Consider the following 20,270-nt stretch of genomic DNA (forward strand, 5'->3'; position numbering starts at 1 on the left):
TCTGGGTTTCAATATCAACTCAGACCCTTTGTTAAGCAATTTTTGGAAAGTTTGGATAGTCCGCTTTTACCAGTGTACAGTTTTCAAAATACGTAATCAAGCTTCCTTTCAGGAAAAACTGGAGGAATCACTATTATATACTTGAGCTGTTTTAGACTTCTTTCTTGGATCTATCTCTTAGGTAGCAAAGGTTTCCATGTCTGAAAACTGGCTCAAGTCTGGAAACCAAGCACAAAATCATGACTTTTCATTGGGATGGTTATCCTCAATCTCCTCATCTTCCATCTTGTATGACAACGGATTGATTAAATAAATTAAGCAAAATCCATATTGACTGGCTGTCTGTCTTGCATCTAGGGGTATCTGTGCTATTGAACATAACCATGGCTCCTTGTATGTAGGGACCCCCTAGTTATTATTCTGACATTGCTGCTCATTATGAAAATTGCACACGCTTTGCTTCTGACAGTTATTTCCCCGATGCATCTATCATTTCAGGATACTATCATCCCAATTGCTATAAAGAAGCCCAGTATTGTGAATGCATCTTCTACTATCATCCATGGCTTAGAGAGGACATCCACCACTGAGCTCCTTAGAGATGCTGGTGATTCTTTCACCAGTGCACTCTTTATTGCTTTTGTAAGTAGAGAGTCGTTTGGTCCCTTCCATGCAAGATAGTTTGATGGCATGTTTCTCCAGCCTTATATAGTATATCCACTCTGTTAAGCTAGCTTCTCTGAGCTTTTTGATCCCTTCTTGCACTGTCTTCTATAAATGTTCTGGCATTTTTACCTCACTTACTTGGGCTGTCACTTCTCCAAGTTTCAAAGGCTTACTGTAGCAGTGTAGCATCATCTCCGGAGAACCTTGTCAAGGTGTAAATTCTGTATTGTGAACATGGAAGTGCTCCCACACTGACAAACTCTCCATTGTCTAACTATGTTACGCTTTCCTTCATTCAGCATCCTCAGGATCCAGTCTCATACATACTCTCCTGGCTCTTGCTTGTATGTGCTGAATAAGTCCTGCAGCTCCTTCAGGATAAGTCTCATTCATCCTTTAGCAGCCTAGCATGTCCCTGGCTGGGATATTTTATGACTTAACCCTAGGTATTGCTCTTATTATCAGAAAGGGAAGTGGGGATACATCCTAAGCGGTCATATATTGTCTTGCCAGACAGAAGTGTCTTTATCATCTTCAAATAAAGGGATTAGCATTAGTTTTTAGCAGGTAATCAGGATCTACTTCTGCTCATCCACAGGGTTTCAGGGAATCTAAGGAATCAAGCCAGGGACTATCAGTACTATATCAACTACCGCTAATGCCAGTCTAATGCCGGTCTCTATGCCAGTCTAGAAGCTGGTTTCCGGATCCAAATCCCTTTTTAGAGGCTGGTTCCTTTGACCACCACTTCCACCAACAGTCTTAGGTCATGTTCTCGGCAAACAGACTCTGAGGCAGAGGTTTGTGTGCAGGAAGTTTATTGGTAAGTGTCTTCAGAATCAACACAGTATGGGGCCGACCCGGTGGCACAGCGTTAAGTGTACACATTCCACTTCGGTAGCCCGGGGTTTACTGGTTTGGATCCCGGGTGCAGACATGGCAATGCTTGGCAAGCCATGCTGTGGTAGAGATCCCACATATAAAGTGGAGGAAGATGGGCATGGATGTTAGCACAGGGCCAGTCTTCCTCAGCAAAAAGAGGAGGATTGGCAGGAGTTAGCTCAGGGCTAATCTGCCTCAAAAAAGAAAGAAAGAAAGAAAGAAAGAAAGAATCAACACAGTAGGTGAGTGAAGAAAGGAGAATTGAACAAAGGGAGAAGTTGCCCTTGCAATACAAGGCTCATCCCATCTTAGGAAGAGTCCTGGAGCTAGGATATTACTGGGGAGTTTTCTCAAATAGAGGGGAAAGTTGTGAGCCTTTGTAATGTCCATTGCCCAGTCATTGAATTGAGCTGCTCTTGGGGATAAGGCATGACCTTGAGTGGGGCAGCCTCCTCACCTAAGGGCAATTTCCAGGGAGGGACTCTGCTTTGAGCTTTCATCAGCCAATACTCCTGGCAGCTTGGGAAATGAATGCTCACTCTTGAAGTGAGAAAGGAGATATTGGTAGTGAACCCCAAAATTCACCAGCTTAAACATTGCATATACTAAAAATCATCCAATGAATGAATTCTTGGGGTGCATTAAACCACTATAAAATAGTTGGGGTAATCGTTTTTACCTTAGGAAATGTTGGCTATGAGATTGATGGGAGACTTGTGGGAATAACCTACGTTGTTTGGTCCAACAATGGCAATAGTCACGAAATCATATACACATAGATCAAATGGGATAAATATGGGATAGAAAGAAGGGATTATCCCCATCCGTCTCCATCAGCTCCTACCCAGATCTAGGAGATGACAGATAAGTGAAGGTTATATGTTGTATATACCTCAAGCCTTAGTGATCCTCCTTTCTCTTAATCGTTTTTCAAAATAGTAACAAAGTAATAGTGTCCACTGTTTTAACTATGAGAAAATCACATAACCTAGCTTGAATCTTTTCTAACCAAATTCTCTAGGCCTTTGTCAACCATGCAGCTCTAAAATAAGACAAATTATAGCCAAATGAAGAGAAACAGAGAATAAATAAAATAAATGACTATAAAACGTAACTGCATGGTGGTGATTGCAAGGTGATGATCGCTGATGATGAATTCTACAGTGAGAAAATTAAGTAGAGAAAAGACATAGGGATTGTTGGCATGGTGGAATTTTAGGTAATGAAGATGGTTACCCAAAGAATGTACCATTTCGGTACAGACCTGAAGAAAGTGAGAGAGAGAGAGAGTAGTCTTTGTAGATATCAAGAGAAAGAGTGCCCCAGGAAGAGAGAATAGCAAGTGCAAAAGACCTTAGGTGAGGGTGCATGCCTGTATGTTGAAGGAATAGTAAAGAGTGGAAGGAGGAGAGATGGTGTGAGTATGGGAAAGAGTTTTAAGCCATTGTAAGGACTTTCGATTTTACTCTTAGTGAAAAGAGAAGTCATTTGGAGCAGAGAAGTAACAAGGTCTGATTTTGTTTTAAAGGGCCACACTTACTACTGTGCTGAGAATAGACTTAGGGAGGCAAGGGCAGAAGTGGGAAGATCAGTTTGGAAGCTAGTGGAATAATTCAGGCAAGAGGTTATGGGGGAAAATATAATGGTAGCTGTGGAATTTTTGAAAAGCAGTCCATTTCTGGATGTATTCCAAAGGTAGAGCTGCCAGAATATTCTGTAGAGTGTGAGTGAAAAAGGGTCAGGGATAACTTTGAGTTTTTTGGATTGAATAATTAGAAGTGTAGTGATGCCATTTCTGAGAGTGGGAAGACTGTAGAAGAAGAAAATCTAGTGTTGAGAAAAGACCAAGAACTCTGCTTTGCCTTGTTGAGTTTGAGATTGCTCTTAGATACCCAAGTGGAGGTGCAACGTCAGCAGCTGAATACATAAGCCTCTGGTTCAGGGCATAGGTCTAAACTAAAAATATACATTTGGGGCCTTATTACATTAAAAGGCTCTGGGGATGCTGAGGAACAAGAAACAGAGCTACAAAAGAGCAGGCAAATGGGGTAGGAGACGAAACAGGAGAGGGTTGTGTTTTGGAAGACAGCGAAGAAAATGTTTTGAAGAGCAATTTTTTAGACTGTAATGCACAAAATATTCTTTAAATTGTAAATATAGGCAACCAATTTTGAAGAAGTATTTGACTATAAAGCAGTAATACAATACTCCAATAAATATTTCCTCAATATATTAGGTGCAGGTAATTAGAGACTACCCAGTTATTAGCTGTCAAATTGAGATGGTTCTATGTGTTCAGGCTTGTTGAATCTTCAGGTTCCTTAATGATTGTGAGTACATCATTTTATCAAAGGTATTCATTTGGAAGAGGATCAGTATTTGCATTGCATTACTTTTTTCATTTTTTGTATAAAATGTCATATTGATAATGCTCTTATTAATACTGAAACAACAGTGCAAGAAAATATAATAACCACAGAGCCATCATGATATAAAAGTTTAGAAATACTCGACTTTTTAACACCTAGAATACAGAACAGGTGATGATCTCTAGAACACAAGTTCTTCTTATATAAGCAAATATAATACCTAATTCTGCGTTAAACAATTTAGTATCCCTCTAGCCCCTTGATTAATTGAAACACTGTCTTACAGATCTCATTTTTGGCTTTCATGTTGTTAAATTATAATGCCGTTAACATCTATTTCAAGTAATCGCCCTTCCTTTGTGATTGATGTTAGATACAACAATTATGATGCCAATGCTGGGGATAATTCTTCACAGATGTTGTCAAATTACAGGTTAAATGGGGAAAAGAGTTTCTTTCTTCCGGCCACCCACTCTTCATTGCCTTGAAATAGGTGCGTGGTGCTGTGTATCCTGTGCTGTAGGTACGCCAATTCCCCAGCCTGTCGCTCATCTGGTTTAAATGACTTCCATTTGCTATTTCAAAGAATGACAGAATGTTATGTTCAGAGTGCTTTGCAGGTATCGAAATGCAGTAATTCAGCCTTGAATTTTAACTGCAAATGGAAGTCCACTGGGTCTGGCACAGTCAGGCTGATTTTCTCCTTATTATAAATAACATTTGCCATTACTGATAAAAAAAAATGAAATGACGTGATGACTGTGATTTGCTTCAAATTATTATGTGAGAAGGAAAGTGGTCTTGAGTTGATAATTGTTAAGCCTGGCTTATTGATATGTTGTATCTACTTCTTTATCTGCTTAACTTTACATTTGAGAGAACATTAAAAATAAAAGCAGAGTATATGTTATTTTAACCCTTCCTAAACCTTTATGTTCTCATAGGGAGGAAATACAGAAATTCCACAAGTAATTCTCCTCTTGGTTATTTAAAATAATGAAGTCATATTTTCCTGGTCATTCAGTTTGGACCAGTGGATTATGGTATGGCATTCCTTTAGTTTTGCATTTATTTTTGTAAGTGAGTTCATTGCAATTCTCAGCAGGAAAAGAGGGAAGGATATGAGATGAGGGACAGAGGAAAGAAAAGGAAACTTAGGTTGCCAAGTAAACAAGTAAGGTTAGAAAAAAGGTTTGGGGATTTAAGATTTAGCCTCATCTAGCAGCTGACATATTATAAGCCAAGAAAATTTAATCTATGTTGTAGCTGAAATTCTTCCACCTGGATAAACTGGGGGTGATTATTTGAAGTATTCCCATAGAGATGTCAGGAGACTCTATTAATAAATATTGGTCCAGAATGTAACTTAAAGATGCTCCATATCTCCCTTTGGAGTAGGAATAATGACAGGTATTTTTTATTCTATGGCATAATTTATTTTAAGTGCAGTCTTCCTACTCAAGGTATAAACATTATAAATGGCAAATTGCTTTTCTCTCTTTGAACTACAGACCGTCAAGTGTTCACCTGATGTAACCCAATACATCTCGGCAATATTTCATTAAAGGCATTCCACCAATAAAGGGGTCTACTGTTTTTTTTCATTTGTAAATCTCTAGAGAGAACATTGCTTTCCGTTAAATCACTTGCCAATATCTCAAACTGTAATAATCAGGAAGTATTTCCAAGTGTCTAATTGAAATCCTTACCACTGCAATTTAATATCATTAACCTTGAATTTTCAAGGTATTTTCATCAATCTTATTTCATCATTCTTATTATTTTCTTAATGACTTGGATATAATTTTGCTGGTAATAACTTGAGTGAATTCAACTGCAAGGCTTTCCAGGCAAAAGGCTGAGAGGGAAAGAGAGGAAGATGGAAGTGGAAGAGCCCAGGAATATGCAAACTTGCCTGGTGGTTTGATTACTCTGTGCTGAAATGCACACGACCAGAGACCAGAACAACTGACCAGCTAAGCTCTGTGTCAAAAACAGACTTGTGGAATCATAAATTAAATAAATAGGTATTGTTTTAAGTCACCAAAATTTGGAATTATTTGTAACACAGCAGCAGATAATAGAAAGTCACCAACAATACTGACAAATAAGCTTGAGTTCAAAGCGAACCTCCTTTTCCAGCAGTGATATTATAATGCAAATCAGGGGACAGATAGTTACATAAATTCTAAAACTATGGCTAAGGTAAAGTGACTCAATGCAATTCCCTAACTGTAGTAACTAGGATTGACCTTAAATTTTGAATTTGTTAGCCATCCTGCTTAATTTAGTGTTGTTGACAAATACCACACCTTCTTCTAGTGTTTCTCAAAGGGGAGGAGGCTGCTATGTGCATATTGTACTAGACAATTCTTTGCTAATGGAACTGAAGATTAGGATGTTGAGTGTCTCAGGCCCCTAAATGTTAGGTGCCAGTAGAACTATCCTAGCATCTGTGATAACACAGATGTTTGAAAGTTCCTTAAGATAATGTAATGCCTCAATTAAGAAATTAAATTCTAATGTATTATTCTTGAGAAAAGCTGTGTGCTTGTTTATGTATTTTGACTTTGAAGGGTGAATGGCTATTGTTTGGATTGTAGATATGATCAACTGAGAAGTAGGAAGTGTGTATTCTTTTGCTTATTCTGAATACCCAGCACTTATCATAGTGCCTGGCACATAGGGGGCACTGAATAAGTACTTTTTGATTGACTGATTGATAAGTGAGGAAGGGAAGGAGCAGTTTAACTGACTGCTTATGTACTGAAGTATTTACTCAAATCTGTTTCAAGTGCTTTTTTCAGTGTTTACAGAGGTCAAGAAGATCATCTAGGCAGCCAATGTGAACTTGTTTAACTCGTTTAAAGTGAATACTTTTACTACCTAAACAAGGGAGTTGAAAATTGATTACTATGGGTTCTAAGCTCTATACGGCCATGAGTCACTTAACGATGAGGTTGGGATATGTTCTGAGGTATGAGCTGTTAGGCGATTTCATCTTTGTGTGAACATCATAGAGAGTACCTACACAAACCTAGATGGAATAGCCTACCACACACTAAGCTGTATGGTACTAATCTTATGGGACCACTGTTGTATATCTGGTCTGTTGTTGACCAAAATGTCGTTATGCGGTACATGACTATACTCGTATTATCTCATTTATTTTTCCCAATAACTAATGGTGTGGTATTATTTTTATCCCTATTATACGGCAAAAAAAGAATGAGATAAGGGACTTGAGGAAATACTAGTTTAAGTAAAGGTGATCAACACACTTATTTCTTCTTATTTTTTTAGTCAATTCAGCTAATTCTCTCCACTGTCTCTAAGTCAGATTTTTACCCACTGATATGAAATGAGAAATTAAAAATGAGTGTTTTGGAGAGTCATCTTTTGAAGAAAAAGATAAAGTCTTGCCTTCAGGGAGTTTATTTTCAGGAAATTTATCTGGAAAATTCAATTCAGATTTAATAATTAAACAAGTAGATAATACAAATTTAAATAGGAAAAAGGATCCAAATACAGCATGTTATACGATAGGGTTGGGGGCCCTTTAAGGTAAGATTTTTAGGAAAGGCCTCTCTGAGGTTGATATTTGAGCAGGAATCTGAATTATGTGGAGTCATTAACAATGACAAGAAGCAAATAAGACAGTAGATAACCTATGGAAATTGGTCAGCTTAATGCTGAGCACTCTATAAATACTCCACCAGTGCGTAGGTCTCATTAACTTATTCATTGTATTTTTGAAATACCATGTGAAATATATTCACCATCTGCACTGCGTTTAAACATCTACTGTTATGCTACACTTCTTCAAAAATAACACATTTTCAAACATATTAATTATATATGAGTAAATAGATTTTTTTTTTTTTTTTTTTTTTAAAGATTTTATTTTTTCCTTTTTCTCCCCAAAGCCCCCCGGTACATAGTTGTGTATTCTTCGTTGCGGGTTCTTCTAGTTGTGGCATGTGGGACGCTGCCTCAGCGTGGTCTGATGAGCAGTGCCATGTCCGCGCCCAGGATTCGAACTAACGAAACACTGGGCCGCCTGCAGCGGAGCGCGCGAACTTAACTGCTCGGCCACGGGGCCAGCCCCATGAGTAAATAGATTTTATCATTGATTGAGAAAACAGATTCGGATCTATCATTAAGTTATCTTAGGTTAGGAAGCCTATTTAGTTTTTAGTGCATAAACTCAAACCATTAGGAAGGCAAAGATGAGAGATAAAAGAACTAAATTTGCAATTTGGCTGGAGTTGGGAGAGAGACACAAGTACACCAACAATTAGACTGTAGTACATATAGTCTCTTAATAGAGAGAAACATGGGGCCTGCCCTGTGGTGTAGTGGTTAAGTTCACACACTCTGCTTTGATGGCCCCAGTGTTCATAGGTTCGAATCCCGGGCATGGACCTAAACACCACTCATCAGGCCAAACTGTAGTTGCATCCCATATGCAAAATAGAGGAAGATTGGCACAGATGTTAGCTCAGGGCAAATATTCTTCATGAAAACAGAAAGAGAGAGAGAGAGAGAGAGAAACATGGTTCTCTTTGAGCCCGGAAGAAGGGCATATGAAACAGAGTTAAAGTCAGTAGTAACTTTCTGTCCAATGAGAAGATGATTTTTTTCTAATTGAGGTGAAATTCACGTTAACATAAAATTAACCACTTAAAGTGTACAATTCAGTGGCATTTAGTACATTCACAGTGTAGTGTGACAGTCACCCCTACATAGGTCCAAAATATTTTTATCATCCCCAAAGGAAACCTGGTACCCATTAAGCAGATACTCCTCATCCCTTCCACACCCCTAGCCCATAGTAACCACTAATCTGTAGACTGTCTCTATAGATTTACCTATTCTGGATATTTTATATAAATAGAATAATACAGTATGTGAACTTTTGTGTCTGGCTTCTTTTCACCTATTTTTGAGCTTCATCCATGAGGTAGTATGTATCAATACTCCATTCCTTTTCATAGCTGAGTAATATTTCATTGTATAGGAATATCACATTTTATATATCCATTAATCCATCGACCAAATATTTGGGTTGTTTCCATGTTTTGCTATTATGAATAGTGCTGCTATGAACTTTCATGTACTAGTATTTGTTGAATATATCCTTTAATTTCTTTGGGGTATTTACCCAGGAGTGGAATTCCTGGGTCATATAGTAATTCTATATTATAAATTAATTCCTTTTTTTCTTTTTGAGGATGATTGGCCCTGAGCTAACATCTGTGCCCATCTTCCTCTATTTTATATGTGGGACACCTGCCAAAGCATGCTTGATGATCGCTGTGTAGATTGGAGCCCGGGATCCAAACCAGTGAACCCCGGGCCACCTAAGCAGCGATCACTAACTTAACCACTACATCACCGGGCTGGCCTCCTAAATGAATTCTTGAGGTAAGTGTTCATAAGGTGAAGAAAATACAGAAAGGACGTGAGTAAATATGAGAAGGCATGACAAAATGCCACTCTTGGGGACATACATTATCTGATACAGTAGCAGCAAAGGGCAAGTATAAGGGAGAGGTGGGAGACAATACTAGAGAATTACACAGGCACTTGATCACGAAGGACTTTATGGGCTAAATAGCTTGGACTTTACCTTATGGAGAAATTTCATGATGAAAATTCCAACTTTCAGGCTCAGATCCACCTAGTCCACGAGTCAACCCCAATAAAAGCAGGCAGCATATATCAGTACACAGTTGTCTAGATTTATTTAGGTTTCTAAGCCTAAATGTAAAAATATATTCAATGATCACTTGTAATGGAGATCAAATGGCAACCAGTGCAGACATACATGATGAGTTTTGTATATTAGAAAAGTCACTATGGCAACAATATGGGTGATGGATTACAGGGCAGCAATGGGCACAATGTTGCATCTGAAGACAAAAAAGAGTAAGTTAGTCAGGCAAAATGTGCTGAGAGCTTGAACAAAGACAGTGCTAATACAAATTAAGTGGAATGGTTATACTGTAGAGACGTTAAAGGATAGAATTCATAGTGTTTCCTGATTGGATTTAATGTTTGGGCAGGCAAGGAGTATCAAAGGTGACCTTTTGATTTAGATGTGCCACATGCTACAGGGACAACTCATGAATAGCTTTTAGTAAGCCCACAGTGTGTGAGCCAACATAAAGATTTTAGTCCATGAAAAAAACAGTTGTTTTGTTTATATTACCTCACAAAAAGCAAACAAACCATCAGCTCCTTTTTCCCTAGTAGATAACTGGGAAAACCCCCTCGCAAACTGCTTGAGATGCTTTGAGAAATGCCTACCTTATTTCTGCTGGACAAACTACTAGTAAGTTGTTTCTGATGCGAGCATCTAAATGCGCTGCTAAATATCCTGGTTATTCTGTGCTCATCAAAAATCTTAAGGTTTTTAAGTTCATTGCTTACATGAACAGAGGAAGGTGAGGCAACATTAGAGCCCAGAGAAACACTGAAGAAATAAAAAAGCAACATCTTTCAAATTAAGTGTGAGTCTGTCGTTTAACCAGGGTTTCCCAACTTTGGTACTATTAACATTTGGAACAGATAATTCTTTGTTGTGAGAGATTTACCTGCTGTGCGTTAGGATGTTTAGAAGTATCCCTGGCCTGTACCCACCAGAATCCCGTCACATTGTGACATTCAAAAATGCCTTAGATATTGCCAAATGTCCCATGAGGTGTAAAGTCATCCTAGACTGAGACTCTCCAGCCAATCACAAGTGGTTAAAATGTGAAGTGGCCATTTTAGCAAAACCTTCTCCTTTTGATGCACAATATCAATCAATCAATCAATCTACAATTTTGTTCTGCCTATTTTCCCTCTGATTGAATGCTTCAAATTCATGAATTGATATTGTAACCATAGTCAGTATAAATTGTGACAACATCTAGTATCAAGATACATGCTATTGTCATGCAAAAAATCTTTCAACAAGTTATTATTGTTATTGATTGCCTGCTACTTACATTGCATTGTACTAAATTCTTTGAAGGATATGAAATAAGTTCCATTCTTTCAAATAGTTAATGTCTTTGAATTGAGTGATGGCCCCAAAATGTCTGTATGAGAATTATTCTGATGGTGATTTGCCAGTAGGTAAGAATCAGATTTACTGTAAAGTTATTGATATAGCAAACAAAATATTTTTTGTTTGTTTCTTAATTAGACTGCATAATTATTTCTAGAAGCATGTGTAGAAAAGCTGATGGCATCTATAGGACAGGGGGTTAAAGTCCTCCCCCATTCATGGCCACTTCTAAGTGACTCTACTAGAGTAGGGATAATGTAGATTAAACACTAAAACACAGTTTAAACAAATATCAAAATTAGAACAAAATGCAAGGGCAGGATTAGTTAGAGAATATTCCTTAGAAATGTCGTGTTTGAAAAAATGTTATGACTATTGAGTAAAGAAAAGTTTCTGGCAGGAAGCCCTGGTAAATGATAGCAATTGACTGAAAATAATTGGGATTATCTGTAAAATAGTTGGAGACTAGCTTGACTGGACTGATAAAACTTCTTTGGCATGGTACTATTTGACCAAACAGCTCAAATCCTGAGCTATGGCATTTATATCTGAATTCCCACATGATAATATGTTTACAGTGACATGAAAGCCTGCCTTCTTGTACTTCACTATCGTTCATTTGTTCAGAATGAATTACGAGTAATGAGTTACCTTAGCCAACTCAAGGTGAAGATTGGATTCTATTCCTCTTTTAGCCTAGTATGCTCCAGATTCTATGCTAGAAGCTTTGGATGAAAGATCACGTAATCCATAAGACTGAGAATCTCCCAATCCTGGAGAAGAGAGAGAAGACTAAACTAATAGTCACAGGAATATGCAAGTGCTGTGAATAGTGGAATGTCTAGATTACATATAAGGATGTACATATAAGGACATACATACCAAGTCTTCTTGGAAAAGTCAAAAAAGGTTTTGTCAAAAGATAAGATTTCAGTTGAGTCATAAAAGATGAGTAGAATTTCCGCAAATGAAACAAGAAGGAGAAGGCTTTACAGGGAATAAATAAATATGCATATATTTGGAGGCAGGTAAGTATACAGCATGTTTCAAGAAGTTCAAGTAGAATGGTGTCATTGAAACGAAACACAGGGACTGGCAAAGATGAATATGGAAAAGTTAGAAGAGCCAGATCATAATGGGCATCACATGCCAAGGTAAAGCACGGAATGACTTTATGATATTTGTGTTTTAAAAGGTCAGCCCTTATGTGAAGCACAAATTAGAAATGGGGGAAGATCAGATGCATGCTGACTAGCTAGGAGTCTGTTTTTAAAAGCTCAGAAGAGAAATGAAGAAGGCATGAACAAAAGCAATGACAGCTGCGATGGAGACATGGTCACTGTGGTTTGATGTAGTTGGAGTGGGTTTGATGAATAAAATGATCATCCAGAAAGGACTATGAAGAAGGTGGATGTGTTATGCAACTGTCAGGGCATAACACATAGGCCTGTAGAGGAGATTGTCTATCTGGTCACAAAATCTGTTTCCTTTCTTCATGGGCATAAGACCGTTTAGACCTAGACTAAATTTCACAGCTTCCCTTCAGTTTTTGGAGGCCATATGACAGTTCTAGGCGACGGAATGTGAGGAACAGTAATGGGAGTCCCTTTCAGACCAACGCCACGTGGTCCTCCGTGTTGTTTCCCCTCCCACAGACCATACAGAGGCTATCATGGTAATATTGGAAGCCACCCGTTGAACACAAGGTGGACAGAGACTATGTCCCTGAAGCACCACTTGGAAAAGAACTGCCCCAAGTCAGGAGCATTTAATTTTTTCTTTACATCAGTGAAACATAAACTTTTGGGGTGGTTTGTTTGGGCAGCTAACGATATCTTAAATAATATAAGGCCTTACCCGAAGAAAGTCCATCATAATATTATAATGTTTTTCCTTTTATGCTAATCATAATATTTCTATAACTATAGGCACCTTTACCAAGAGTATGTAAACATGGTATACAACAGATACGTTTATATTATAGTTAACCCAATTTTTGTTAAAAAGCATCCAATATCGACATCCATGGCGATCATTTTGAAATCATGACCAAAAAAAAATTCACCCTCACTGGTGTACAAGACAACAAGAAGGCTAGGCTTCTGTAGTAGTAGAACGATGTTCCAAATCTTTGTTTAGATAAAGTCATTTACTTATTTGAATTTATGGCAGGATTTATATTGCTATCTACAAATAGATATCAATAGTTAAAGAGATTTTATAGCTTTTTGACATTCAATATATTATGCAGATTTAAAAGGCTCTGGAAAATGGATGAACTATGCAACTTGAATGACTTTCCACTTGTAAAAATGTTTCTTGAAGTACAGAGCCCTCAAATTTAATACCTAGTCTTGCTTGTTTAAGCACATGGTAAAATGTAGACAGGTTTGTCATTTGACAGAGCAATCCTGCTGGAACAATGCAGCCTCCACAGGGCTAAAGCCAAAATGAAAAAATGACAGACATCTTATTAGGGGAGGTGGTTGAAGGAATGCTTAGTTTTAATGCTTCTCTTAAACAATACTGTTTTATTTCTCTTTGACATGAAGCCCTCTTCGTTACTCGTGGTGAGTTTAATTTTTATGTTGTCTGAGTATATTCTTATTCCTGAAATTAAGGTTCTTTTGAACCAGTCCAAGTGCCTGAGACATTGCAGAAGCTCTCTTGTATTATTTTCCATGTACAATCGCTTGTTTTATTCTGCATTAGGGTCTTACAAGAGTAATTTCAATTTACCAGTTAGTAGTTTAGATAAAAGCCTGAAATTCTGTGGCCAACTAGGCTCCCAAGGCAAGCATTAGCCATTTGATAAAGCTATTGGGAACACAGAGGATGTACATCTTTGATTAATACAAATAATAGAAAATTTCCTAAATAATGTTTGGTCCTGGGCTGCTTCCAAAGTAGTAATTCACAAAATATGACTTTTTTCATTGGGAAGGTTATAAAAATTTGTTTGTTGGAGGTAGGGAAGGAAATGTAATTAAAGGCTAAATTCAGACTCACATTTCATTTTAACCAAAAGAATATGTGTGATTTGGACACCAGTCACCTAGGCACTTCCTATTTTAAGGCAGTGCACATTGTCAGCAAATCAAATTATCCAATAGCAAAACTACATCTGGCACAGCTAACTATGCCAGGTAACCTTAAATAGAAGCTCGGGGGTAGTTGACTGTGTTGCAACACTGGGCTTTGCTGGTAAGAGTTATCTAAAGTTCCTCTTTGTAGCATTGCTGTTAAAAGAATAAAATGGGAAGAGGTGAAATGAAAACATTAAGCTTGTGGGTATATGTGTGTGTTTTAATATCCCCTTTGCATTTGAAAGTGCTAACAACAGCACATTTAAAATAAAGCAACTACAGGGTTTCATTTATATATTTAAATTTTTTTTTTGCTTTTGCGTATGGTCCTTATAAAATGAAGCTTTAGATCATAGATGCTTTAAGGAAGTCCTGTTACACATCACTTACATTTGGAAAATCAAGGAGCTTTGAATCGGGATTGACTTCAGGTACCAATCTAATCTAAAAATGCCCAATGAAATTATTTTTGTCATAGTCATTAATGGTCCAAAGGAAATCTTTAATTTGTAATCTTGTCAAAGTAGTGTGTGGAGGTCTGTTTATAATAAAACTTTTTAAAAATGTATTACACTTCTGGAAGGCTGATTCAAACTCACATATGTAGAGTGAGCAAAACACACACATAAACACACATGCACACTCCTAAAGTCTGGTCAATTCAGATCTGATAACACCATTTTTTTCTCTTACGGGAAGTGACGTCACTTGTATATGAGATCCAAAGTGAGTCTGGCATCTCCATTCAGACTGTGCATCTACTGGTTGTCTCTGAGGTTTGTTTTACTGCAAACTTTAAACGTAAAACCTACTCTTCCCTATGCGTAATGCTCACAGCAAATTTGTTCTCATGTATAACAGACAAATCATTTCATTGGCTCTATGACGGTCATGGTGTTTCAGAGGAGGCAAGGTGTATCTTTTAAAAAGAAAAAGAACAAAAGACCTTCTGGGTGAATCTTTGGAGATATAATAGTTTAGAATTTAAAAATTTCCTAGGATGTCCAGTGTCAGCAAGAACAAACCAAGCCTTTCTTCTAATAAATTAGGTACACATTGCCCCAAGAATGAGTGGGTGTGGGGTATTTGAGGTCTTTAACTTTTATCCCAAATATTCTGAGATCAGGTTTAATTTATTCAAATTTATTTGTTCCCTGAAACACAATAATTGTTTTCAGTTTTAGCAAAAAATTGGGAATAAGGATGGAAACAGGGAAATGCAGAGCATGGGATTAAGAATTTCATAAAGTTGTGAGTCAACTTCTAAATAGCCTGGATAAGATACCCAAACATATTAGTTTATTCACCCTAAGACTGTCCATCCTGTAACTCAAAACCTTTTGTCAGGTCTGAGGAATGGTTTATTTTCTTAACCTGATGTTGTTTTAAAGGGCAATACCCAGATGTTCTGGGTTTGTGATAAAGAGAGAATTAATGAGTCTGTCTGTCCAACTGGAGCCTACTTATGAATCTGTACAGATGCCAATTGCGGGGTGAAGTACAATGTTCCTGGTGCACAGAGGACTCACAAACATTTCAAGAAAATAAAAGGTTTTAATTAATCTTTCCTTGACATGCTTTTCTTTTTTATAGTCTACCAGCAAATAGATTCAGGCATGTTCTGGGATCACTTTGAAACCTAGATCCGTTATTCCTCCTTCTTCATTTATAAAACCTTAAAGCAATTGCCTCTGTTGATGCAAGCTGGGTTTTGCTATGTTTTGTTGCTTTAACCTTAAGCTTTACTGTAAGCTGTGTAAACTAAAATTATAGATCTCTCTTCATTTTCCAAGTTGTTTCCCTCCTAGAAATCCCTTCTGTCTTTTTCTTAAGTCAAAAGACTGAAAATGTGTTTGAATAAAAACTGTAACAATAATGACCTTGGCTGAAGTTTTGGCTGAGCATATCCCACATGAACCAAGAGGAAAACTCTACCTAAGGTAAGCTGAAGGTCACCAGAGCCTTCTGAAAGTATTTTCAATAAAGCTATTTCATTTCATTTCATTCTTTCTTTCTTTCTTTTATTTCCAAGCATTGAACATAAGAAATCATGGCACAAACACATTCTACATCCATTGTCTCTTGACATGGGAAATATTGACATTCTCTCGCTCAGTGTAGTCTGATCCCTGATTTCTATCTAAAAGCTTGAAATGATCTTGTTGTGTGAGGTTCTCCTTTAGCTGCTAAAGGGAGTTTGTATGTAAATCCCGCTTACAATAATGGAGCTGTGTATGTAAATTAAGGTGCATGGAGATGATATTCTGCCCCACAGAATTGGTGTGTTGGTTTAGAAATTACACTGTGTGACACCTTTCTTACGTTGTAGATCATAATAATTTTATAGTGCAATTAACTAATCCCAACTTAGTGACTATATTCAGATGAGGATCCTATCTTTTATTCATATCCAACTATCTACTTTAGGAAATCATGAATGTCTGTATATTTAACTATTTGAAGGCCAGTCTCCTTCAGGCCTATCATTCTTCCTAAAGCACTCATGAATGTGTTCAGCAAAATTTATGATAGAAATACTAGATATTTCACACAGAGTATTGAAAAAATGAGGCTTGAAAATATCCTGAGCCAAAGAGAAGAAAAGCAAGACTTGCAGTACTTTTCCTGATTTTTTTAAGGCGTTGTTTAAAGTCATTTCCTTTTCTGAAATGGAACAGGTTTCTATTATTTGTCAATAAGCACCTCTATTATAAATTTTTGCATGATTTCTAGGACTCATTTGATTTCTTTATTTCCATTTCCTGGGACCTTGCAATGTTGGTAGACTAACTGTAAAGAGTGGGAAGCTTGCAGGAGGGGGCTCAGTGTTCATTTTGTATAAGAACATTCTTCTATAAGGCTTAACTTCATACTGTGTGATCATAATAGTTTGAGTATACTATTGTGGAAATAAATGTTCAGAAAAACATAATATTTTGTTTTCTATCATGAGTTAAAATTTAATTTAATTTAAATGTGCACAGATTTTTGACCCTATGTGTAATAATAGGGCATAATTCTAATATCACCTAAGCGTATATGGAAATAATGTCTGACATTCCAATCTAAATGAAACAACTAAACCAAATCATAACTTTTAAGCTAAATTTGCAGAGAAATGAGATCTGACATCCTGCTTTGGATGCTATAACTAATCTAACCTGCAACTTTAATCCACCCAATTTAGTTTTTAAAAAAAATTTATATCTCTACTTACTTGCAAAAAAGATTTGAGGCATATCGCATAGAACTGACAATTTTTTTTCATTACGACTGCCCTTCTTTCATTATTTCCTTCATCCATATTTTTAATTTCTTCCTTTGAACTTAGAAAAAGTGAGATTATTTAAAAAGTTTATGCTGCCATGATTTCCAATCCAATTTCCTCTGTCTTGAAGCTTGAGACATCTAAAGAAGTATTTGAAAATGTAGGCTAAAAGCCAAAATTCTAATCATTAAAACATCTTAACAAAAAGAGACAAAAAGTTAGCAAATATAAAATGGAGAAAAATGATATCATTCACAGATTTTATTTCCAAAATTCAGTGTCCATGGGGGTGTGGTTGACCTATAATCTTCCTCCCAAAGCATCAACCATTTAAATATATTCAGCGAGCTGCTCATCTCCAACATTCATCCTGTTCTGGATTGTTCTTCAGCAACACTAGCCTTGTTTTATTTCCCGCAAACATGTTAAGCTCTTTCCCACCTCAGGTCCTTTGCCAGGGACATTTCTTCTGCCTGGAAATCTCGTCCTCTGTCTAGTTCCTTTTTATCTCTCTTAAGATCAAATGTCACCTTCTCTTAGACTTTTTCTGACAACCCAATCTAGAATTGTTACTGTCTCTGCCATAATCTTGTTCTATTGCCTTCAAAGCACTTATCACAGTACATAACCGATTTTTATTTGTTCACCTGCTTGTTTAATGCCATTTCTTTTCCATAGTCTGTAAGGTCTATGAGGTCCAAGTCTAGGAGGACATGTTCTATTTTATTGGCCACTCTGTACCCAGAGTTTAGCACAATCTCTGGTACATAGTAGATAATTGATAAATATATTTTTAATTGAAGGATAATTGAATGCTGTGGCATAACCAAAGAAGTAAAATCTTGTTTCAAGAACTTCAGATCTGAGTGAGACAAAATATAGAAATGTGAACGTTAAAAACAATATTACAAGATAGTGTATCACTAATGGCCATTGTAAAAATTCAGCAGAATGAGAAATCATAGAAGTCCGGAACGGTCAAGAAAGTCTTAATGGAGTTGAGAAGACTTGAGCTTTGGTGAAGATCACAGACCGAATGCAGATAGATCCATAGAGACTAAGCCGATCTCATGATGGGGAAGGGGGCACCATTCATCCAATCATTCAGCAAATATTTTTGAATACTTACAGTGTTTTAGATGCTGGAGTTATACCAGCAAACAAAACAGATAAGCCCTTGCCCCCAGGGAGAAACAACACTTATTGGTTGACCTTTAAAGAATTATTTATTCTTTCTAAGTCTCAGTTACCTCATCTGTAAGACTGGGGTGAAAACAGACCTTTGTAAACAACACTGTGTTCTACCCAGATCTTCTTGGTTTTCTTTCACCAACTCTATGAGACCCTCCCCCCAGGTTCTGCATAATTTGCTGCTAAAGGCTTCCTCCCAACTTTTTCAAGTTTCATGGACCATTGTATCGGTCCTGATTGCCTAATTGGGGCACTATACTGAACAAAATATTCTTCAGCTGCTTTCTGGATCTTTAGCAAAGAAAGTCTTGATTAATTTGTGACGTTGTACTTGGGCGCAAGAGGGAGGAGTTCCAGTACGAACTGGATATATCTCCACATATGCCAACTGGAGGCAAGGAACCTACTATGAGGATTTTATAATGATGCAAGTTCAACTGTGAGGTCTGAACTGGCTTGAAGACATTTTACAGGGAGAATGGAGAATGGATGTTAGTAACACTATTAAAGAAGAACCAGCATGCTTTGTTAGCTTCTGAATGAGGGTAGCTGGCAAATGTAGGGGAGGTTGGAGAACAAGACAGAGGAACCAAGTTAATCTGGAAATCTGAAGCCCTTTGGCCAGGAAAAATACCATCATTGACAGAAATAGGTAAATATATTAAGCATGGAAGCCAATTTGAGGAAAAAGATAACACTGATGAGATGAACTTGACGAGTATACAGGCAGTTGGAGATGGTGTTCAGAGTTGAGGAGGGAATCTAAATGTTATTGGGAATGATGCTGAGAATAGAGTGCTAATGTGATTAGCCCAGGGACTCAATACTATGCACGCCCTAGCTTGGTTCACTCCTATCCCCTATAAGGTCTCCAAAAGTATCTTACTTTGAAAATTACTGGTAAAGAAGATAAAATCACATTCTCTTAGTAACAGGAGCTTGCACTCCAAACCTTAACTCAGAAATTTACTGGAATGCATAATAGACACCTTTACTTAAGCTAACTTTTACCTAACCTTTACTTTACCTACGCTAACCCTTACTTAGCCTTTTTATTGTTCCTTCTAACTCCTCTACATTCAACAAATACATACATTCATTAGCTAACAGAACTAATTTGGCCCAGAGAGTTTAATTAGTCCATTTCTTAGACTTCCAAATTGGAACTTCTGATCTTACTATAATACTAAGGAAAACCAGTCCAGTGCTACAGGAAAAGGAGGCAGAGACAAAGAATATGACAGACAGCTTAGCCACTATGCCAAAGTCAGAGCTGATCTGAGCATTCAAGATAGGGGTAGAGTAGAGGGAGCCATCAAGTCCAGCCCTAAGATCTTACCATTTTAAATGCGGTGAAAAGAAAAGTGATTGCATACTCATCATTCTGAGCTTTTGAAAATTCTGCTCCTAGAATAGGTAGACTAATCCTTGTCTTTTGACTTTAGCCTCAGACTCCTTCATTGTGGAATAGAAGGAAAGGGAGAGAAAGGAGGGGCATTGAGTTCCCCTAAAGACAACTCATGTAGAATATCAGAGTTTAGTTTTCATTAGTTCTTCAAACTGGGGAGTGTGAATAAGAGATAAGTCGGCAACCCAACAACTGAGCAAAGATAGAGTGTGGTTACCAGGAGCCAAGGAAGAAGAGCACTGCAAGAGGTTTATGCCCACAGTGTCCTCTGATGCAAAGGTGAAGGAGAAAGAGGTCTAAGAAATGACCTTTGGACCTTTGGATTTGACTGTTCAGAGGTGAC

This window comes from Equus przewalskii, chromosome 17 (assembly GCF_037783145.1).
Source record: "Equus przewalskii isolate Varuska chromosome 17, EquPr2, whole genome shotgun sequence".
Taxonomy (NCBI): domain Eukaryota; kingdom Metazoa; phylum Chordata; class Mammalia; order Perissodactyla; family Equidae; genus Equus; species Equus przewalskii.